This window comes from Staurois parvus, unplaced genomic scaffold (assembly GCF_062004578.1).
Source record: "Staurois parvus isolate SC_StPar_1 unplaced genomic scaffold, SC_StPar_1.0 ptg000298l, whole genome shotgun sequence".
In the NCBI taxonomy this organism is placed as follows: domain Eukaryota; kingdom Metazoa; phylum Chordata; class Amphibia; order Anura; family Ranidae; genus Staurois; species Staurois parvus.
In genome coordinates this window covers 10,345,236-10,369,561 of record NW_028318094.1, presented here as the reverse complement: position 1 = coordinate 10,369,561, position 24,326 = coordinate 10,345,236, and the positions used below count along the sequence as shown (strand labels likewise).

Sequence of the window (24,326 nt, the reverse complement as noted above, 5' to 3'; positions counted from 1 at the left end):
GTGGAGGGCGGGAGGAATGACAGGGTGGACTCCTGTTCTGCATGTACTCGCCTGCCACCACTATTGTCACCACTGCTGTTGAAGGCACAGTAGGGAAGAGGGCGGAAGGAATGGAAGGAAGGACTCCTCTTCTGAATGTACCGACTTGCCACCGCTGAACTCAGAGCAGGGAGGAGGGCAGGAGGCACAGAAGGTCTCCACTGAGGGCGTGAGCCGTTCAACTCTTCTTGTTAAAAGGCTCACCTCCCCCACTCCCCTTGTAGACCTGCATTGCCTCCCGCGCTCTTCCCCGCTGTGAGCTCAGTGACGGTAGCAGCAAGCTGGTATATTCAGAAGAGGAGTCCTTGCTTTCATTCCTTCTGCCCTCTTCCCTACTGTGACTTCAACAGCAGCGGCGACTACATTGGTGGCAGGCAAGGACATACAGAATAGGAGTCCACCCTGCCATTCCTCCTGATTTCTAACAGCTGCAGCAGTGGAAGGAGAGGAGTCCACTCAGGCTGCTAAGTGGTGTGGCCGCGGTCCAGACAGGACCGTCACTCGGTCCATATTTGGATCGCGGTCCGCCATTTAGTGATGCCTGCTCTAAGCGGAGACAAGAACCCAGAAAGGGACTGTGGAATAGGATTGGCCAATTGGTGTAAACACAGCAAATCATGCAGTTGAGAAAGCATTAGGGCAGTAATGGGGTAGTAAATGGATAGAGAAACTGGTCAGCTGAACTTGCAGGCACAACATATTTCAGGCACTCTGAGTTCCTGATTGGAGTAGACTGCTGTCAGAGATCAACATGGCAAGATGGCAGGCATACACAAAAAATAATAATGATAAAAGTGAGAAGTGAGAGGGGGGCTCATACTGTTTCAATGTTTACAGGTGATATAGCAAAATATTAGTTAATACAGTAGATAGTTTTCAGGAAAAAACACAAGAGGGCGCACTCTGAATATAAATGGTTACTATTTCTAGGTAAAGTTGATCCAGGGAATATCCGATTGCCTCTCAGGGGATCAGGAAGGAATTTTTCCCCTACAGGAGCAAATTGGATCATGCTTTACTGGGTTTTTTGCCTTCCTCTGGATCAACTGTGGGTGTAGGAGTATAACGATTTTTTTTTTATGGTTGAACTGGATGGACTTTTGTCTTTTTTTTCAGCCAGAATAACTATATAACTCTCCTCGTACATTACCGCAATAGCAAATTTATTAAAACAATATATCACAATGGATACTCACAAGCAAACCATTAAAGCAGACATAGAGCCAGATCTTTCAGTCCCAAACAATGGGGTCCTGCCTGGTTGGAATAGTTGACGCATTTTGGGAGATGGACTCTTTTCCCTGATCTGTGGTGAGCTGCACCTAATCAAATGACAAATACTGTGTCTCATTGAGTAGCACCAGGATTTGAGTACTGTTGTTTTTGACATTATTTCACAGTAGATAGTTTTGTTAAACTGAACATCAGAAGTTACTTAACTTATACAGATAGAATGGAGAGGGATTAGAGCACCGGTCAGTTTTTTAATGCTGTCTGTGTCCTGGTTGGTTAGGGAGACTCACCCTCTCTATTTGTCCGTAGGTAACGGTGGAGAGGGGAGGAGGATGAGGAGAGGGGAGAGACTATTGAGAAAAAACTTTCTATCCTGGTGGAACGGTCCTTGGTACTGGGAAAGTCTTGCTGCATATGTGTACCAGTGGAGTGAGAGCCTGAAAGTCTGGCCATCATATCTTGATATCTGAATGTGTTTTTGACCGCTTTACTTTGGTGATCATAATTATGCAGTAAGAGACTGTGTGTGCAGATTGAAGGTGAAGGATCTCTTCTCTGGGTTCTATCACAATCTGTAGCACTCTTATAGGTGGTCAACTTTTGTTTTGCCACTGCATACCCTATAAGAACAAGTTTGGCAGGACTTTATCAATGGCTCCAAGAGTCGTTTTATAATATAAAGGACTCTTGTTGCACCACAATCTTTGGTGTTGTTTTATCTCTTGATTTTGAATATAACGATTAGCGTTGCAATTAAATTGTTAAATTGTTGCCTGCAAATTGTGTCAACTGCTTTCATTTCCAGTTTTGCCTTAGCGTAGGTGAATATCTGGTATTTCACCACCAAAAGTGAAAAAAAATTCCAAATTTTAGGTTGTCACCAAAACAGGAATAGAAGGGAACTCTTACAAGGGGACATTATTTCTGGTGGGTTCTGGACACACTGGTGACCTCACTTTGGAGGGATTTCTTCTCACTTTCTGTTTTGCTTATTGGACAGGAAAAAAAGGAAAATCTCCTCAATGAGATACAAATGGCAGAAGAAAACATGACAGGGGTCATAACCCTCCGTTACTCTATCCAAAATGAAAAATGTTTTGTCTTTAGTTCTGCTTTAATATATCTAACCACAGCCACATTTGGACACTATCACTGTCCTTTCTCCTTTGTTGCCTGAGTACAGTCAGGACTGATGTAATGTATAATGGAACATATAACTTAGCTGAAACTGGTATAAACATATGTCTTAGGAGTTAGGCTGCTTTCACGCTGATCTGCTTTTCTTCTGCTTTTTTGTTACAAAAAAAAGAAAAGAAAAACTTGTGACCATGTAGTCCTATGGAATTCTTTACACTGAGCCTTTGTGCTGCGTTTAGAAAAATACCCCTGCTACATTTTTGGTGCAGGTTTGGGTGTGATAAAAAAATACGCACCAAAAACACACCTCCCCATTGAAATACTAACAACAACTTACAAAGCCATCCACAACTCTGCCCCCAGCTACATCACCAACCTGGTCTCAAAATATCAACCAAACCGCTCTCTTTGATCCTCCCAAGACCTTCTGCTCTCTAGTTCCTGTGTCACTTCCTCCCATGCTCGCCTCCAGGACTTCTCCAAAGCTTTTCCCATCCTATGGAACTCTCTACCCCAACCTCTCCAGCTGTCTCCTAATCTATCCACTTTTAGAAGATCCCTTAAAACCTTTCTCTTTAAAGAAGTCTATCCTGCTTCTACCTAGTAAACCGCCATTTATTTCCTCCATCAGCTCATGCCCCCACAATTATTACCTTTTGTATCACTCAACCCTTCCTCCTAGATTGTAAGCTTTAATGAGCAGGGCCCTCTGTTTCCTCTTGTACCAAATTGTATTGTAACTGTAATGTCTCCATTAATTTTGTAAAGCGCTGCACAAACTGTTGGTGCTACATAAATCCTGCATACTAATAATAATAACAATAATAATAAATGCATGGAAAACACAGCAAAAATGCATAAAAAAACACAACCGTGTTGCATTTTGATGCAGTTTTTGAGTCACATGTTCTGTGTAAAAAGCATTGCAGTAAAAACGCGGCAAATATGCAGCATGTTTTAGCATGTTTTTGCTGCGGATAAGTGTGAAAGTAGCCTTAAAGCCTTACTGACATTTGTTTTCAGAAGTATAACTGAATGTATTCTTTAAAATATGCCTGCTATCTTCTGCTTCTCCTCATTATTCTTTCTTGCTTTGAAAACGGATTTTGCTTTATAGCAGGCTAGAAATGGTCTGGAAGTTTTTTTTTTAATATAAATAACAGGATTATCATAATTGTTTATTTTACCTTCAAAATAATGCTCATCAAACAGTATCCTCTAGTGATGTACAAAGCTGGCTCCATTCAGAGTAAACTATACTTACCTTGCCACTAGCAACTCATTCTATCCATTGTTATGAAACCTCAAAACAGATTTAGGCCTGTTTCACACAGGCTTCACCACCTTTATTAGAAGATGTTCATCTGATGTGCATTCAATTTGTGGTTAATTACATAATTGATTCCAATTATGATGTATGTATATATTGGTCTAAGTAGCATTTTGTATTTCAGTATGTGTTTTGATCTGAAGAAGGACATTAACACAATAGCCCAAAACTATCTGTTGAACACTATGATGTATGGCTTTGTCCATTTTTTTGGATCACCCTTTTGTATGGTGATCTTTTAACAATAAAAGTTTTTTTATGTGCAGCAATCCAATTTTCTTATATATATATATATATATATATATATATATGCTAAAACTATATATTGCATACTTAAAAAAACACAGTATAAATACCTTATTTTTCTCTTCTTTGGAGAGGTCGTGTAATTGCACAGCTCCAGCTCCCCTGTGTCAAGGAGTGGCAACAACAGGCCTAAACTGAACAGAGCTGTAATGTTAACCAAATGCTTCCATAGCTCGCCTGTTGTCAGTGTTCCCCCCCACCAGCCACAGCAGTCATTCATTAACACAGAGGAGCTGGGGCTGTGCGATCACATGGATCTGGATTTACTACTAGGCACAGTAGGCTTATAAGCAGGAGAGGAACAAAGTCAATTTTTAAATTTCAAGCATACTTTTTTTTTCCTCCATCATTGGTAGAAATATAGATATCTCATGAATGTTTAAGTACACCTAACAATATATAAATCCAGGACTGGACCAACAAAGCAAGAAAAAAGATTTACTTACAAGAGACGATCCAAACAAAGGGGTTTGGCATCAAGCACTAAAGGTTCTGTCTGTACAAACGGCAGTGATGGAAATCCAGCCCTGGCCAGGGACATTAGATTGTCTGCTCCTTCAGGGGCATCGACTGATGTCAGTGATTCAGTATTTAGATCTATGTGTTACAGTATTATCGGTGATGGGAGTGCGAGGTATGATGAAAAAATGCAGTAGGCAGCATCTGTATCAAAGAGGAGAGCACAAAACACGAGTTGCTCAATTGCATTCGGAGTTTAATGTGTCAAACAGAAATGGATCACATTATACATATAATTACTTTCTTTATAGTGGTAGTGCAGGCCATACAGAAAAGCGTATCAATTTGTATTAGAGATTTACCATTACTAACATATAGGATACTAAACAGAGAAAGTGAATGTCTGAACAAACACAAAACTGAACAAAGATAGCATAAACAAAGTGTGACTAACCTGTATCAATGAGGAGAGTACAAAACACGTGTTGCTCACTTGCATTCCGAGTTTAATGTGAGCTTGTTGGTATCATTCTCCTGAAGTCTAACTACAAATCATTAGAGCTCCCTCTAGCTGCAGCCTAGCAATAGCATTACTGGAGGTTTATTCATGTACTTGCAACAAATGCATTACAGTAATTCAAACAATGGGCTACTCCAACACAATACAGATTTAACAGATGGACAACATTTGTTAATGCATATCAAAGCAGTGCTAAAATAATGAGCAGGCCCTCTGTTTTCTGTAAATTCTATGAAAAAGTGCTGTGTATAAATGAGTAAAACATCCTGTAAGTCCTTTTCTCTAGCATCTCCTGTTTTATCCCTCCTACACTGTGTATTAAGCCCAGAGACAGAGTGTGTGTGGTGTCAGTAGTCTTTCTGGCAGCCGTTGGAGTCATGCAAACCCAAAGTTGAAGCTATTGTGATAATAACTGTAGCTCTGTAACATGCAGCTATTACCTCTCTTGCTTGACTATATAGCCTTTTTTGGACACAAACCTGATTTTAATTTAATCTGCATCCGAACCAGATGAAAGCCTTTTTCTGGGTAATTATCATCAGTCTTCTATTTAATCCATTCTTTTTCTCTTAGCTTTTATTGAGGAACATTTAATTAAAAAGACTGCACATACTAACTTAGATTAGCAGAAATGAGAAAAGAACTAGCTATATTTTGGACATTTTTCGATGGCGCCAGACACTGTAAATCTCAGAGAATGATGCATTAGTCTCCGATCTGCATAAACAGAATAAACTAAGACCTTTTAACCATAATATGATTTTTTTTCTTTTTAAATAATTTTAATCATGGTGAATCAGATGTATTTTAAATGAGCTTCATTAGCGTTAAAATTGTGGACATGATAGGGATTCATGAGCTTTAGAATCAGAAACAAGACAATTATTACAAATTATTATAGATTATTATTATAGAGTATTTATATAGCGCCAAAGGGTTTGCTCAGCGCTGTACATTAGAATGGGGGACAAGACATGAGACAATACAGTAGCAAAACAATACACGATACACAAGGGTAAGAGGGCCCTGCCCTTTCGAGCTTACAGTCTAGGAGAAAATAAAAGTATTACATTTGCTTACATGCACATTGTAAAATGTATTGCCAAAACAGATATTTAGCACATTCATTCATGTCCATCAAGAGTTATGTGTCACTTTTTACATTGTTGCATTGCAGTACTGCTTGCTTTACAGAAATCCATGTTATGCATGTTAGTCTGCTGCAATGCCACGTTTTAGCCCTGGTGCACACTGATGCGGTGCCAAATTCACAGCGTTTTCAGTGAGGATTCCTCACCGCATCAGAATCGCACCCCGTTCATGCGATCTGTTGCGGGTACGATTCCTGTGCGAATCACATGTGATATACCGCACATATCTGAACCCAGGATTAAACACGATTTTTATTTGCCATACACGTAACATTGGCAATCAGTATAACAGCTGGATTGTACATTCCTTACAGTACAACCATTGCTTACATGACAATAGTTAGCCAGTTATCCAGTGCAACAGAGCATGCATACAGTTCAGTGTAAGGTTTTAATTCCATCTATGAAATAGAAATTATAATATTCAGTTTGTATAACAACAGCACTGCTTAAAGGTGTATGGCAGAGGTAGGCAACCTTTGAGAGGTGGAGATCTACCTGAACAACATGAAAGAGAGCGCCATTTAAAAACTAACTAAACAAAGTAACTAGCAAGACCTAACTAAATAGGAAGGAACATGTAGAAAAATATAATAAAACAAACGTCACTGTAAAAATACAAATTTAGCCTACCTTAAAAAAGGACAGTGTCAGCCAGTAGGGCAGAGGTTGCTGTCAGTCAGTAGAGAAATGGATAGTGTCAGTCAGCAGGGCAGTGGATAGTGTCAGTAGGGCAGAGGTTGGTGTCAGTCAGCAGGGCAGTGGACAGCGTCAATAGGGCAGAGGTTGGTGTCAGTCAGTAGAGCAGTGGACAGCGTCAGTAGGGCAGAGGTTGGTGTAAGTCAATAGAGCAGTGGACAGCGTCAGTAGGGCAGAGGTTGCTGTCAGTCAGTAGAGCAGTGGACAGCGTCAGAAGGACAGAGGTTGGTCTCAGTCAGTAGAGCAGTGAACAGCACCAGAAGGGCAGAGGTTGGTCTCAGTCAGTAGAGCAGTGGACAGCATCAGAAGGGCAGAGGTTGGTGTCAGTCAGCAGAGCAGTGGACAGCATCAGTAGGGCAGAGGTTGGTGTCAGTCAGCAGAGCAGTGGACAGCATCAGTAGGGAAGAGGTTGGTGTCAGTAGGGGAGTGGATGGTCAGTAGTTTTTATTTTTACATTTTTATTTTTTAATATTTTTCACATTTTTTTTGAAAGGAGAGCACTTGGGGGAAGGGTCAGGCAGCAGAAAAAAGGAGGAACAAAGATGGGAAGGGCAGCGGGGAGGCGTTTACTAGAACCAATGCCCTGGATTTCCTCCTGCAGCAGCTGTACGCTGGTGGGAGGGCAAGGAGGAGATGCTAGCTTTCAGCTCTCCAGGAGGAAAATAAAGGGGATCATTGGAATTCAGGTATTATAACAATCTGAATTCCCAGCAAGTGGCTGGGAATTGGGATTTTTCTGCCCCCCAGCTACCCTGGTGCTCTCGGAAGACTGCCTAAGCAGCCGTATGCTGGGCGCCAGCATAAGGCTGCTTAGACAGCTGCCATAGGGGGGGAGCAGATCCCCACTCTCTGGGAATCCAGATTTGTAAAATACCTGTCCATGGGAAGGAAGGGGGGGAGAGGACACTGCTGGTGGGGGGAAGAGGGACTAGAGGTCACTGTCATGGGGGAAAGGAGGGCAGAGGATATTGCTGTGGTGGGGAGATGGGGACACAAGGTCACTGTTATGGGGGAAAAGGGGGGCAGAGGACACTACTGTGGGGGGGGAGCGATATGAAGGGCGGTAGAGGACACAGCTAAGGGGGTGGCCCTGCCCATAACAGCTTCCTCTGAACATCACCTCCCCCCAGTAGTGTCCTCTTTACCCCATTGCAGTGACCTCTGGCTCCCTTCCCCCCCCCCCAACAATGTCTACTGCCCCCATTTCCTTCAGCCTGCTCCGCTGCTGCTGACATTCTCAGTGCACAGCGGAGAGCAGAAGACTGCAGGACTCAGGATGGAGGGCGGGAGGAGGAGCTGGCCAAATGAACATTTCATATTAACAAGCTGGTAAATGGTTGCTAGGACCGACCTAGCAACCAATCACCTGTGGGAATGGAATGCACCTTTATGTTATTTCTACCTAAAACCACACATGGTCTACTGTTGTCACTTTCAAGAATCAGTCCAATCTACAGGTGACTGGCGTTGAAGCAAATGCAAAGCAGGAAGTGACTGAAAGAGGTTGGATGGTAGCACTGAGATGCAAAGAAAGATGAAAAAAGGTGAAAATAAAATTTATGAAAAAAATGCATAGATGCCAACTGTTCCAACTTTGCCAGGACAGTTCTGCCTCAATCCTGATAATAAATGTCCCAAGCGATGTCCCAGGATCACAGAATCACCCTTACATACGCAATACCTTAACAAAGCATTCATTACAATGATTGGGGGGCTATGTGTCCGCAGTCCTCACATCTTTAGAGGTGGAGTTTGCATGAGACACTCTGCTCTTTGTCTGGATAGGCTGCTCTATCACTGGGTTGCCTTGAGATAGACTACAGGTAGGATTAACCACTTCAATGCCAGGCACTTTTACCCCTCTCCTGCCCAGACCAATTTTCAGCTTTCAGTGCTCTCGTGCTTTGAATGACAATTCATGCTACATTGTACCTCAACAAAACTTTTATCATTTTTTTTCACAGAGATAGAGCTTTATTTTGGTGGTACTTAATCACCACTGGGCTCTTTATTTTTTGTGAAATAAGCAAAAAAAGAGCAAAAATTTAAAAAAACACATTTTATTTTAGTTTCTATTAAAAAATTTAGCAAATAAGTAAATTTTCTTCATAAATTTTGACCAGAATTTTTACTGCTACATTTCTTTAGTAAAAGCAACCCAAATCAGGATATTATTTAATCCAGGGGTGGACAACCTGCTGCTCTCCAGCTGTTGCAGGACTACAAATTCCATCATGCTTCTGCAAATCATAGCTGTAACTGTCAGTTTTGCAATGTCTCATGGGAAATGTAGTCAGACAACAGCTGGAGAGCCGCAGGTTGCCCACCCCTGATTTAGTCTGTGTTAAAGTTATAGAGTCTACAATCTATGGTACCAATCATTATCATTATCATATGTCGATACCACATACAGTTGTGTTCAAAATAATAGCAGTGTGTTGAAAAAAGTGAATAAAGCTCAAAATCCTTCTAATAGCTTTTATTTCCATACACACAAATGCATTGGGAACACTACACATTCTATTCCAAATCAAAACATGAAGAAAAATATATCAAATTTGTGTTGTTCCTCTAAAGAAATTGAAGAAAATTGAATATTAGACTGTTCAAAAAAATAGCAGTGTTTGTATTCTTCTTTACAAACTCAAACATTCACTATATAAACTGAAAAATGTTTGAAGATTTTGCTTTCATTTGAATCACTTAATTAATATTTCATTGTATAAGCACTGTTTCTGAGAACTGCTGTACATCTGCGTTGCGTGGAGTCAACCAACTTCTGGCACCTGTGAACAGGTATTCCTGCCCAGGAGGATTGGACTACATTCCACAGTTCTTCTCTATTTCTTGGTTTTGCCTCAAAAACTGCATTTTGATGTCACCCCACAAGTTTTCTATTGGATTAAGATCCGGGGATTGGGCTGGCCACTCCATAACGTCAATCTTGTTGGTCTGAAACCAAGATGTTGCACATTTACTGGTGTGTTTGGGGTTGTTGTCTTGTTGGAACACCCATTTCAAGGGCATTTCCTCTTCAGCATAAGGCAGCATGACCTCTTCAAGTATTCTGATGTATTCAAACTGATCCAGGATCCCTGGTATGCGATAAATAGGCCCAACACCTTAGTATGAGAAACATCCCCATATCATGATACTTGCGCAACCATGCTTCACTGTCTTCACAGTGTACTGTGGCTTGAATTCAGTGTTTGGGGGTCATCTGACAAACTGTCTCCGGCCATTAGACCCAAAAAGAACAATCTTACTTTCATCAGTCCACAAAATGTTGCACCATTTCTCTTTAGGCCAGTCAATGTGCTCTTTGGTAAATTGTAACCTCTTCAGCACATGTCTTTTTTTCAACAGTGGGACTTTGCGGGGGCTTCTTGCAGGTAGCTTGGCTTCACATAGGCGTCTTCTAATTGTAACAGTACTCACAGGTAACTTTACACCTTCTTTGATCTTCCTGGAGCTGATTGTTGGCTGAGTCCTTGCCATTTTGGCTATTCTATCCATTTGAATAATAGTTTTTCGCTTTCTTCCACGTCTTTCTGGTTTTGGTTGCCATTTTAAAGCATTTGCGATCATTTTAGCTGAGCAGCCTATCATTTTCTGCACTTCTTTATATGTGTTCCCCTCTCCAATCAACTTTTAAGGTACGCTGTTCTTCTGAACAATGTCTGGAATGACCCGTTTTCCTCACAATTTCAGAGAGAAATGCACTGTAACCAGCATGTACAACATTTGCTGCCCTCCTTCCTTTACTAAGGGCAATAATTGCCACCTGTTTTTCAAAGAATGAATGACATCACTAATAGAACTCCACACTGCTATTATTTTGAACATGCCCCTTTCAATTAGTGATTCAATTACACAGAATCAGCAGCATGCATGTCATGACTGTTGGGTCTGTTGGATTTCTATTACTCTGACTACACCTGCTAGTAAATTATTTGCCATGTAGAAATATAATTTCTACCAAAAAGTGATTGATCAGGTTAGTGATGTCTGACTGCCATTATTTTGAACACAACTGTATGTGAGACTTTTTTACAGCCTGGACACATACAGAGGCCCAACATCCAAGTAGCACCATCAGGTGTTCTAGAGGCATAAATTACTTTTCATTTCCTGACTACCCATCACAATTTTTAAGGCCCTTTAGCACCAGGACAATGGAATTACCCACAAAATGATCACATTTTGGAAAGCAAGCACCCCAACATATATTCTATGAGGCATAATGAGTCTTTTGAACATGTCATTTTTTTCCACAAGTTATTAAGTTGTCAATTTATAAGATATTTCTAACATATAGCATGTACTGTACATACCAAGAGTTACGCCTAAAAGTACATTCTGCTACTTGTCCTGAATATGACAATACCACATTTGTGAGACTTTTACACAGCCTGGCCACATACAGAGGCCCAACATCCAAGTAGCACCATCAGGCATTCAAGGGGCATAAATTACACTTTTAATTTCCTGAGTACCTATCACATTTTTTGAAGGCCCTGGAGCACCAGGACAATGGAATTAACCACACAATGATCCTATTTTGGAAAGCAAACACCTCAATGTATACTCTATGAGGCATAATGAGTATTTTGAATGTTTTTTTCCACAAATTTTTGAAAAATGTGGAAAGAAAGTGAAAAAATTTTTTTTTTTTTTACACAAAGTTGTCAAATTATAAGATATGTCTAAAAACACAGCATGAACATAGCAAGAATTACACCCCCGAATACATTCTGCTACTCCTCCTGAGTATGGTGATACCACATGCATGAGACTTTTAGACAGCCCAGCTAAACAAAGGGTAAACAGAAGATTACCTGTGGTTATAGTAGAGAAGTTGTCTGCAGAGGAGAGCAGTGGTCCAGGAAGCAGGAAGAGATGTAGTCAGCAATAGCCAAACAAATAGTCCAGACAGCAGGCAGGAACATAGTCCAAAAAAAATCCTGGGTCATTGCAGGCAGATATTTGGTCGTACAGCCAAAGTACTGGTTCAGGTAGCAGGCAAGAACATGGTCCATAAAAAGTCCTGGGTCATTAAAGGCAGCAGGCAGAGATATGCTCAGCACAGTATTGGTCCAGGCATCAGGAAGGAACATCAGGCTTAGGGCCTCGGGCAGGTAAGACCTGGCCACAGGGGTAGAGGCTTCATCCCACCCAATCTCTTTGAAGCTGCCGGACTAACAGACCCTGATCCAGGAATTACAAAACCAGATGAAAACCAAAAACTGTTGTTCTCTACTCTGAAGCCCCTCACATATGTGAGACCCCTGTGTTATCTTGCATCCCACTACTGCAGTAGCAGGGCAAAAGATCAGTTCAAGCGGCAGGCTAAAAACATAGTCGATTAACAGGTTGAGGTCAGTGCAGGTGAAAGGCAGAAACATGGTTTAGATACCATCCAGACGGCAGGCAAAAGCATGGTCAGTAAACAGGCCAGGGTCAGTTCAGGTGGAAGGCAGAAAAGCAGTTTAGAAACAATCCAGACGGCAGGCAGAGGCATCGTCATTAAACAGGCCAGGGTCAGTTAACGTGGAAGGCAAAGGCATGGTCAGTCAAGGCAGCAGGCAAATGATCAGCACAGATTTTAGAAACTGGGAAATGGCAGGCTGTTCAAAATAAGGGGAACTAATATTTTAGTGATGTGTGATCATGTCGGAAGCAGTCTCCGATACATAGGCCTGGTTGGGAGGGACATTGGGGACAATGAACACTGGTGTCTTTCCTAACTCCTCTTCTGCTGCATACCCAACATTTTTGAGGGTCTTCTTCCTGATTCTGTGGGTGGAATGTTTTCTGGAAAATGTTGCTTGTGAAGTCTGCTCACACAATCAGAGCAAATGTTTTCTGGGGGGGATTCTTGCTGGCAGATCAGGGCAGTGATAATATATTCTATATTTGGCATTGTAAATGGCCAAATGTAAAAAATAAATAGCAACTTTTTTATACCAGAAAAGGGACTTTGTTGTTGACAAATAGGGCTGTAGTATCTGATCATTTAAATCCACCCCCCCCTCCCCCCAATGAACCGATTATAATCGTGGATATATTCAGGTTTTTGGATGAGACTGCGTGTTCTGTGAATTTCCACCGAGGTGTCATTGTGGATAGTGGACAGGACGTAAACATCTCTCTTTTCCCTCCACTTCATGGCCAACACTTCCTTTTTTCTCAGACTTGCGGATTCCCCCCTTTGTAGCCTTGTGGTTACTAAACTTTGTGGGAAGCCTTTTCTATTTTTTCGGGTGGTGCCACAGGCTAAGGTTGTCTCACAGTACAGATGCTGGAAAAGGGGCACACTGGTATAATAGTTATCAAGGTAGGTATGATAACCTTTTTGGAACAGTGGGAATGCCAGGTCACAGACAATTTTGCCTTCCTACACGCGGAACGCATGCACATATTCTGTAGATCTTTTGCTGAGCTTGTTCAGCTTCAATCCATATCTGGCCCTTTTACTGGGAATGTATTGCTTGAATCCCAGCCGGCCAGTGAAGTGGACAAGGGATTCATCCACACAAATTTGTTGCTCAGGGACATGAAGTTCCGAAAATCTCTAAACAAAAGAATTTATTAGGGGGCGAATTTTGTAGAGCTTGTCATAGTTGGGATGATCTCGGGGAGGGCACTGTGAGTTGTCATTGAAATGCAGGAATCGCATGATCAGATCATAGCGTGACTAGGACATTACAGCAGAATAGATGGGCATATGATTGATAGGGTTGGTGGACCAGTAGGCATGCAATTTGTTTTTTTTGTAAGCCCCATGTTAAACATAAGGCCAAAAAACAATTTTAACTCCTCCACTGTGAGACGTCTCCATATAAAAGGATGGGCATAGGATGTACTGGGATTGTTATCAATATACTGCTGAGCAAAAAGATTTGTCTGGTCCACATGCATTGAAGTAAATTGGCAGGGAAAAACAAATTAAAAAAATCAATTTCAGAAAAAAATTCAGTATTGGTGTGCGGTGCGGTGAAAGGGGGGAATCGAAGCTGATCCTGAGCTGGAAGGCAGCCATAAAGGGTTTGCCAGGGCATCAGGAAGATATGTTTGGGCCCTAATTCTTCGGGTCTGGTGGGATGCTCCAGTGCTGGTACTGGGCCTTTCATCCTGGGGTCTAGGGCCATTGGTGTCTGCTGAATAACCATTGATGTGTATGGAGCTGCTCGTTGTTGCCTGCTCTTCAGCGTGCCGTATCCTTTTAGGAGGGACCTCCTCCGATTCGGTCACTGACCCACTACTTTCTACTGGCTCATATTCCGAATCGGAATTGGATGGTGAGAGCTCCCCGCTGCTCTCATTCGACATGCTGAGGATTTTGAGCGCCTCCTCACTAGTAAAATATTTTTACTAGTTTTGCGGCTCTGGTGATTGTGGCTGTATGAGGGGTAAACTGCTGATGGATGGCTGTGATGGGTACACTGCTGATGGGCGGCAGTTGTGTTGACTCTGTGACGAGTACACTGATTAGGCTGCACTGATGGCTGTGGTGACAGGTACACCGATGGACTGCACTTACGAACGCACCAACAGATACATTAATGGATGCACTGATAGGTACACTGACAAGTATACTGATGGACAGCACTGACAGGTCCACTGATGGACTGCACTGAGAAATCCACTGATGGGCTGTACTGACAGATCAACTGATGAGGTGCTGACAGATCCACTGATGGGCTGTGTACTGATTGGCTTCGCTGATAAATGCACTGATGGGCTGCACTGACAGATCCACTGATGGCAGCATTGACAGATCCACTGATGCGGCACTGACAGATCCACTGATGGGCTGTGTACTGATGGGCTGCACTGACAGATCCACTAATGGCGGCACTGACAGATCCTCTGCTGTGGCACTGACAGATCCACTGATGGCAGCACTAACAAATCCACTGATGGGTCCACTAACGGCTCCACTGACAGATCCACTGATGGGCTGATCTGATAGATCCACTGGTGGCACTGACAGGGGCTCTTTTTATTAGGGGCAGTGTGGTGCACAGTAGTGAAAGGGTTTGAAAAACTCACTGTTCCTAGGTTCTTATCCTCACACAAGATTGGTGTGTGAGGAGAAGATAGCAACAGTAAGTGACTGCTGTGTGTTTATTTTTATAATTGGCTGTGACAGGTCACAGTCGATCAGGTGGTAAAAAGCCAATGTCATTGGCTCTTTACCTTCGGTGGGGAAGTGACGTGTCCGAGGGATAAAGCCTGACAGCAACGGCCACGCTGCCTCAGCCTGGGGGCACCTCTGTGTGCTCATCCCCGGGCTGCTGCTCTATGCGTCCATAAGACACATAAACTGCAGCTTGGCCCAACCCTCGCTCTCTCCTCATTTGCTTACTGGCTGTGATTGACAGCAGCGGGAGCCAGTAAGCTTCCGTTGCTGTCTCAGCCAAAGAGTCCCCAGACAGCAGAGGCTGTCAAGAACATCGCTGGATTGGAGGGGGCTCAGGTAAGGATTGGGGGGCTAGGGGAGTCGCTGCACACAGGTTTTTCAGCTTTATGCATAGAATGCATGAAGGTAAAAAACCTTAAGCTTTTAAAACCACTTAAACTTTGTTGCAAGAACCGGAACTGAAATGTTGGTATGTATGCAACTGTTTGTAATACAAAGGGGTTGATTTGTTAAAACTGGAGAGTACAAAATCTGGTGCAGCACTGCATAGAAACCAATCAGTTTCCAGGGGTTTTTTTTTTCAAAGTGTAATTGAACAAGTTGAAATCAGAAACTGACTAACATGCAGAGCTGCATCAGGTTTTGCACTCTCCAGTTTTAGTAAATAGAAACAAAGTGCTTTAACAAAGTAAATGTCATTAAGATGAATCTAGGTTAAGCAATGATTAGACTTCTTTTTTTTCTGAGACTAGTTCCCATTATTAATATATTTGTGATGAAATCAAACTCATAACAAAAGGCATTTGAGGAAGATGGTTGACATTTTAGACCACAGTAGGGGACTTTCCTTGTGGAGCTCCCCTCACCTCCGCTACTAATGTCACCACAAAGAAATACTGCATCTCTCAAAACATACACTCACCAGCCACTTTATTAGGTACACCTGTTCAATTGCTTGGTAATACAAATTGCTAATCCGCCAATCACATGCCACCAACTCAATGGATTTAGACATCTAGACGTGGTGAAGACCACTTGCTTAAGTTCAAACCGAGCATCAGAATGGGGAAGAAAGGGAATTGAACGTGGCATGGGTGTTGGTGCCAGAAAAGATGGTCTGAGTATTTAAAAAACTGATCATCTACTGGGATTTTCACGCATCTCTAGGCTATACAGAGAATGATCCAAAAGAGAAAATATCCAGTGAGTGGCAGTTGTGTGGACAAAAATTCCTTGTTGATGTCAGAGGAGAATGGGCAGACTGGTTGCTGCGACATTCAGATGGTAGGGTCAGAATTTGGCGTAAACAACATGAAAGCACAGATCCATCCTGCCCTCTATGAACGGTTCAGGCTGGTGGTGGTGTAATGGTGTGGGGTCACTAGCAAGGTATACCTAATAAAGTGGCCAGTGAGTGTATATTAGGATGAAGACTACAGCCAAATTTACACTAATTTACACTAAGGGTCCATTCACACCAACAGCTGCAGTCTGCATTAATGGTTTCTCATTTCTGTGGAAATGCTGGTTCCTTGGCTATCATGTTTATCCAACAGCTTGGTACTTATTAAGCAGCCAGATGCATATCAGAAGTTCTGCCCTTAGTTGAACTTTCTTTTCGTGCATGCGTGTATGTTTGTTCCATGCCAGAGACCCCTGAAAAATGTTAATTCCAGAAACAGTCAAGCATCTAGCGGTTTCAGGTCAGCAATAGATACCAGTACAGGGTTTCTACAAGTGGATATAGCATCAAACAGCAACAAAACTGGGTAAAATTGAGGACTCACTAGGCCATCTGTAGTTCAAGTAGCGCACAAGCATCTCCTCATTTCCCTCTTAGTGGAGAGTACAGCTCTTTTTTAGCTCAACATGTAAAGCAGACAACACCTTTCCTCTGACATCACACTTGGTAAATGTATTTTTGTTTCAGATAGAGCAGGGAAGGGTTAAAACTCCTATCACGCCATCATTTTATGTCTATGTCCTGCTGAAAAGATTTCCCATCCAGGACTGCCCTGGAGACACTGGAAATCAGGAATATCCCCAAAGTGAAGGACACATGACTAGGGTAGTTCAGATACACGTTACCTCTGCCCACTAAAAAACTGCCCCCCCCCCTCCATCCCCCTTTTCCTGAAATAAAGACACCAACACCCAAATGGAGAAAATGGCTGAATCTGCCTTTTATTAAACCAAAACTATAAATAACAAGAAAAACATTCACAGTTATAAGCAATCCAGCTACAAGAACAGTTGCGGATCCTTGACAACACATCCTCTCACCATTTAGGAGTCCATGGTACCATTAAGCTAGGTTCTATCCCCAGCCCCCAAACACCACCTCTGGGACTATCCTAACTGACCACAGACCCCTACCAACCTTACCTCCTCAGTCAGTATAAACTGAACCAGACCAACCAGAGGACTTCATACCTGAGATGGGTCCCACCATTTTACCAATATACCAAGTTTTAGACCACCGTCAACGACCCCAACCACACCCCACCTCCTTCAAACCATGCAAACCCAATTACCAGGGTGGGAGCGAGGGACGTTCCACTGACGATTTACACCAACTACTCTCTCTTCAGCTCCTCACATCACCCCATCCACTCCTCCGATCCGGTAAGTGTGCTCTCATTTCATATCCTAACAGCTACATTAACCCTTTCTTGCCAGTTTTCCTTCCACCCTGTCACGTATTCCCTTTGCTTATTCTCTTGTTTCAAAGCTCCGGGCATGTCTATCTCCTAGACCAGGGGTGGGCAAACTTTTTGACTTGAGGGCCGGACCAAGAGTAAATGAATGATGTGTATGTGTCATCCATAGTAAGTATAGTAATATTCCCCCATAGTAATTAATCCCCCATATAGTAATTCATCCCCCATAGTAATTCATCCCCCATAGTAATTCACCCCCCATAGTAATTCACCCCCCATATAGTAATTCATCCCCCATATAGTAATTCATCCCCCATAGTAATTCATCCCCCATATAGTAATTCATCCCCCACAGTAATTCATGCCCCATATAGTAATTCATCCCCCATATAGTAATTCATGCCCCATATAGTAATTCATCCCCCATATAGTAATTCATCCCCCCTATATAGTAATTCATCCCCCATAGTAATTCACCCCCCATAGTAATTCATCCCCCATATAGTAATTCATCCCCCATAGTAATTCATCCCCCCCATAGTAATTCATCCCCCATATAGTAATTCATCCCCCCCATAGTAATTCATCCCCCCTATAGTAATTCATCCCCCATATTAAGTCCCCAAGTCCCCCCTGTGTCAATTCACTTACCTTTTCTCCGCGCGTTCCTCTCACCGTTCTGGTGTAGCATGAAAATCTGTCTCCTATGAGGATCTGTCTCCCTCGACGTATCTGCGCATGTGCCAGTTTCAGGCATTAGCAGCCGATCCGCGATCTCCGGCACATGCGCAGATACGTCGAGGGGGACAGATCCTCATAGGAGACAGATTTTCATTCAGGGCAGACTGTGAGAGGAGCCTAGCGGGAGCCTAGCTCCGCGGGCTGGATTAAAAGGTCCGCCGGGCCGTAGTTTGCCCATTGCTGTCCTAGACAGTTGTCACTGGAAGAAGTGCTACCTATTGGAAATTTTACAGTGGCCACCAGGACACAGGTGAATGGAGTATGGAGGCACAAACAGACATAACCCTAACTTAACCCTTCCCTGCTTACTCTAAAGAGTAATCGTCCCCTCTCTTCAAGTTTCTGTAGTGAGTCACAATGCATGTGATTTGCACAGGAACTGCACTGCATCCCTAAGCAACTCACATGCGATTTCTGTGCAGTGCGATTAGAGTCATACATTTTGTATGGCTCAAATCACACCACTTCAGCACCAAAATAGTGCAGGACCCTTTTTTTTTGTCCGCACCAAGATTATGCACATCACACAGCGTTTTGAGTAACCGATTTCAGGGTGTTGTTAACTTAAAATACACACCCGCAGTGGTTCGCATGAACGGGGTACAATTAGGATGCGGTGCGGAAATCGCACAGATACCGATGTGAATTCCGCACCTCATCAGTGTGAACCAGGGCTGAGGCTTCATGCAGACTGAGGCTCTTTTAAATGCTTTTCTCCTGACAGGAGAAAATTAGCTTCAAAAACGCTCCTAAGCTGCAGTTTTTCAAATGCGTTTAGGCACATTTAGGTGCATCAAGCGCTTCAGTGTTTATGTCATTGGGCAGAATATGAATTTATTCTGCCCATTGAAATTAAAAATGCTCAAAAAAGCTTCTAGTGTTTAACTGCGTTTAGGCACGTCTGGCAATTTTAATGCTTCTCTCTTAAATGCACACTTCTCTCTTAAACACTTCTCTCTTAAATGCACAATCAATATTTTTTTTCTGTAAGCGCCTACAGTGTGCCTGGAAGGGAGCTTAGAGGCAGAGAAAAAAAGCTCTAACGTCTGTAAAAGCAGCGTTTTTCAGCTCAAGTGTGCATGGGGCCTTTAGAGAGGAGGAGTTCTGTTGTTCACAGATGTGAACTTGTCAGGGCTGATGAAGATTTTAGTTGAGCAGAGGCAGATAAGCACTAGATGTGAAGTGGTCACTGCATTTCTGACAGGGTCACATGGCATTTGCACTTATCTAACAGATATAACAAAATGTTTTCAATAGTGCACTTAACAGACTAAAAAAGAGCAAATGACACATTTAGTTGGTTTGCATTTTAATGTCTGAAAATTAAAAACTGCAGAAAATTTACAAAGTTCAACATATTTCTGCCAAAGCAGAATGTTCATTTGGCAATTCTACTTCCATGCTGTTTATAAAATGTGTACATCTTGCAAAACTCTAAATAAGACTATCAAATTCCCACAGCAGCTGAAAAAGTCTGCTTGCTCAAAGACACGACATCGGCACGTTTGCAGCAAGCTACGCTGATAGGCGAAATAAATATATTTTTTGATTATTTCCTCCAAAACAAATCCCATGAAGAAGTCTGAGCTATTTTGAAAGCCTGGAGCACTTAAGAGCTAAGGCGACTAGTTATTTATGAGTGCGTGAGTGTTAGAGCCCATGGGAAAGTGGATGGCACAGTTCAGAATGGAAGATTCAGACTTGTCTGGTTTCAATCAAAGTTTGATTTCCCAGCCTTGCCTTTACTTTCCAACTGTGGCCATAGGCAGTGAAATGTCTCCCTCTAGTGGTCACTTTTGAGATTGGCAAAGCCATTGCTACCACAAAATCTTTGCGCATGCTGCATGTGTATGTATGTATAATATCTATATCTATCTATCTATCTATCTATCTATCTATCTATCTATCTATCTATCTATCTATCGCTTTGACTGTCCATCCACCTATTTTTCTAATCTATCTGAATGGTCAGTGGTTAAAGTCAAAATTGTACCTTCCAGCTTTTAATGAGGGACACCATGGAAAAGAGAAGGCATGGCTACATTGCGTTGAATATTGTATTCCTCCTAGATTGTAAGCTCCAAGGAGCAGGGCCCTCCTATCCGTCTTGTATTGAACTGTATTGTTGCTGTATTGTCTCCCGTCATATTGTAAAGCGCTAAGCAAACTGTTGGCGCTATATAAATCCTGTATAATAATAATACTGGAAGTGGTTTAAAGGAGCATGATTAAATAGAGTCTAAACCTACATACGGTATACACTGTAGACAGCCTGCAGTGATTGTACCCACAATATACTCCAGTAAGGTTCATGCACATGTAGCTGTAATAGACAATTTATATGCTTAGAGTAATTTAGCATCTATCTTGGATGTAGTGTATGTGCCATACCTATGAAAGCTGGAAATCACTGTAATAAACACCACTACCACAGTGCTTGCCCCTAGTTTCCAGGTCCCATGCTGCCCATATGGAAGAAAAAAAATATATATTGAAATGCATTTTTATTGCAACTTATAAGAAAAATATTTTTAAAAATACATTTCAAATATATTGTATGTCTTTAAAAATACAAATCTACATTTTTGGAATGCATTTACAAATATATGTAAAATAAAAAAAATAAATTATATATATAGATTTTGAAATATATTGAATATGGCCAAAATTGTAGCATTTCAAATATATGTCAATATAATGGGGAAGAATATTTTTAAAATATATTTCAAATATATTTTTCTTCCGTGTGGGGAGCGGCTGCCCTGCCGCTTAGTGAACATTAGAGGTCTCTCACTTGACACAGGTACCTGTTTAGAGAACACTTTGCATTTTCAAGAGGAGTACAAAGCATTCTCTGATTGGGCAAGGTGGAGATCATGACATCATTACTCTGTCTCTCCACATTTGTCCAATCAGAGAAAACTTTCCAATCATAATGAAAATGCAAAGCGTTCTCTGAATGGCACCTGTGCCAAGTAAGCGACCTCCTATGTTCAGTAAGCAGCAGGCTAGTTGCTCATCAGGGAATCTGGAAGCTATTGGAGATCACTGGAGTAGAGGTACCTACTACAGTGGTTTCAATTCATGAATGATCCTACTTTTGTGCTCAAGTGTCCACAAATAAAACCCCAAAACACCAGTTGTATGGCCTTCAATTGCTTCATGATCTTTGCAGTTATCTGAGCAAGGACAATCTTAAATGAGAAATGCAAACAAGGAAAGTACATACCATAGTGCAATAAAAGCTGTTTATTGTAATAAAAGTAAACAATTATGCACTCACATGCTGCATGTGTTACATCGTGTCCATCGAATGTTACATGGTTTAGTGTAGAGTCTACCATCTATGATCTCCAGCTGAACCCTCGTTCTGCTGTACCATAAGCATCGGATTGCCGGTATGCTGTAGAAGGTAAGCAGGGCGCACCCACAACGTGGAAGTACTGAAAGGTTCACAGGGTTGTCAGTGGTGTACCCCAGGGTTCAGTGTTGGGACCCTTACTTTTTAATATATTTATAAACTATATAGGGTCTGGGATTAGAAATCCCATTTCAGTCTTTGCAGATGACACCAAGCTGTGCAGTGGAATAACGTCCTTACAGGATGTCTCTAACTTACAAGCTGACCTCAATGCACTGTTTAATTGGACAACTATGTGGCAAATGAGGTTTAATGTTGATAAATGTGAGGTTATGCACTTGGGGGCTAAGAATATGCATGCATCACACAAACTGGGGGGGGGGGGGGTACAACTGGGGGAATGAATGGTGGAGAAAGAACTCTTGGTGCTATTTAAATCCTGTATAATAATAACAATAATAATAACAATCTGGGAGTTCTGGTAGATCACAAGCTTAATAATGGCATGCAATGCCAAGCTGAGGTTTCTAAAGCGAGCAAAATCCTCTCTTGTATTAAAAGACGTATAGACTCCAGAGAGAGAGATATCATATTACCCCGGTACAAATCATTAGTAATACCTCATCTGGAATATGCAGTTCACTTTTGGGCACCAATTCACAAAAAGAACATTCGGGAACTGGAGAAAGTACAGAGAAGGGCAACCAAACTGATAAGAGGCATGGAGGAGCTCAGCTATGAGGAAAGATTAGAGGAACTGAATTTATTCTCTCTTGATAAGAGGAGATTAAGGGGGGATATGATCAACATGTATAAATACATCAGTGGTTCATATAGTGAACTCGGTGTGGAGCTATTCACCCTGAGGTCATCACAGAGGACAAGGGGCACTCTTTACATCTGGAGGAAAAGAAATTTTATCTCCAAATACTGAAAGGATTCTTCACAGTGAGAGCTGTGAAAATGTGGAATAGACTCCCTCAAGAGTTAGTTCTGGCCAGCTCAGTGGATTGCTTTAAAAAATGGCCTGGATTCTTTCTTAGATACACAGAATATAACTGGATACTAACATTTATAGGTAAAGTTGATCCAGGGAATATCCGATTGCCTCTCGGGGGATCAGGAAGGAATTTTTTTTCCTGCAGGAGCGAATTGGATCATGCTTTGCTGGGTTTTTTGCTTTCCTCTGGTTCAACTGTGGGTGTAGGATTATAACTTTTTTTTTTTTTTTAATGGTTGAACTGGATGAACTTTTGTCTTTTTTCAGCCGGACTAACTATGTAACAGAGAGACAAGCAGCCGGTCTGTGGAGCAGTGTGCATCCAGGAAGAGCTTGCTGAGTTGCTGTGGATAGAATACGTTTCAGGGGCATGACCTCCTTTCTCAAGCATACCGACACTCCTCTCGCCACTCCAAGAGTAAATAATTGTTTAATTTCTATTTCAATAAAGAGGTTTTATTGTATTAGGATATGTGCTTCCCTTGTTTGCTTTTTTCCTATTACAGTGTTTTCCAGCTTCCATGGCGGGTACCACAATTACAATAAAGTGGTCCAATGGGATTACAAGCCCTGGCCCCCCTTGTTAGAGTTAAATAAGCTTTAAAAAAGCTTGTTTAGCGGTTATTAAGGTCTTTTTTTTGCTGGGCAGTTTTTGGCTCTTCTTTTTATCTATTTCAGGTCCTTTAAGACCTTTCCTGTATGAAAAAGTGGCAAACACCCCAACCTATAACTGGCCTTTGCAGCAAGGTGCACATGGAAGGGCAACACACATCACAAACAAACAAAGGATTTCCCAGCATACTTATCGACCTACAAAACAACCAAAGTGGCTATGTCTAACAGAGCATCACGTGCATCCCTGTGCCGTTAAGGAGGGGTGGGCTCCCTCCAGGCATACCTGCCTTTAATCTATCCATTATTTTATGTGCTCCTACTATGGAAGCTCTGGAAATTTAGAGTTAGGACCACAGTATATACAGAGAATGTTTGACATGTGCACTACAGCATATATTTGCAAATTTGTGCAAACAAAATCCTCGGCTTTTAACGTCGATTGTTAGACAGAGCCAATTTGGTTGTTTTGCAAGCTAGTTGGTGTAGCACTCTGCATTAATATTGATCGCAGGATGTTAAGTAAACACAAGATGGCAGTGTTCTGTGGTTCAACTATGCAGACTCTGCTGAAGAAATCCTTGTTGAATTTGTATGCTGTAGCAGGATCTTTGTGCTCAGACAAGTAGTAAACAGACTACATTTCCCAGAACAGCTGGCAAAGGGGAGGGAGCATATATATTCAGAGCCAGGGAACCTTACAGGAAGGAAGAGAATGGTGAGGGACAAAGAACTGGTGTGTGGAGAAGGCTGTGCAGGACGCTGGAGATCCAGGCTGGGCCAGGCTGCAGAGCGGAGAAGTGAGGAGGGATCGCAGACCATTGGTATCACTGACAAGCAGGATAGACAATCATGCAGGCAGACAGATCATGGTATCACCATCAGCATCACTCCTTAACAGAGGGACCAAGAAAACACGGGGTCTCCCCTAC

The 24,326-nt window shown here is 42.1% G+C and overlaps 1 long non-coding RNA gene across 1 annotated transcript in view; it reads right to left on the bottom strand.

Moving 5' to 3' along the window:
- Positions 1–1,234: 1,234 nt before the first annotated feature.
- The window catches only part of LOC149458049 (uncharacterized), a 58,974-nt gene continuing 35,882 nt past the window's right edge, over positions 1,235–24,326 (bottom strand). Inside the window, exons 2-3 of the long non-coding RNA XR_016313537.1 lie at positions 4,492–4,708; positions 1,235–1,361 (exon numbers count right to left, since the gene is read on the bottom strand). This is a non-coding gene — a long non-coding RNA (uncharacterized LOC149458049). The remainder of the gene's footprint in view (positions 1,362–4,491; positions 4,709–24,326) is intronic.